Below are 335 nucleotides of genomic sequence, written 5' to 3' on the forward strand. Positions count from 1 at the left end.
GATGAAAGACCAAATCAAAGGCTGTAAATGTGTTTGATTACTTAATAAGGTGTTGTTCCATCCTGTGTTCTGAAAGTTCAGTATAAAAAGAGATTTTATTTCTTTATCATTAGCTTGTCTCATTTTCATTTGGAAGAGCAGAACTTCTGGGTGAGAAAGTTTGGAGCCTGACCAAGGCTTGCTTTCCTCCTCTCATTTCTTTATTAAGCTAAAATTATCTCTTTACTTTTAATTGCATGAATTATTTTAAATATTTGAAAGAGACAGGCTCCAGCGGGCCGACCTGGGGGTTGTCATGATATTTTCACATTAATTGTATAAACCATTTCTCTTGA

This window comes from Telmatherina bonti (genome assembly GCF_933228915.1).
Source record: "Telmatherina bonti genome assembly, chromosome: 3".
Taxonomy (NCBI): Eukaryota; Metazoa; Chordata; class Actinopteri; order Atheriniformes; family Telmatherinidae; genus Telmatherina; species Telmatherina bonti.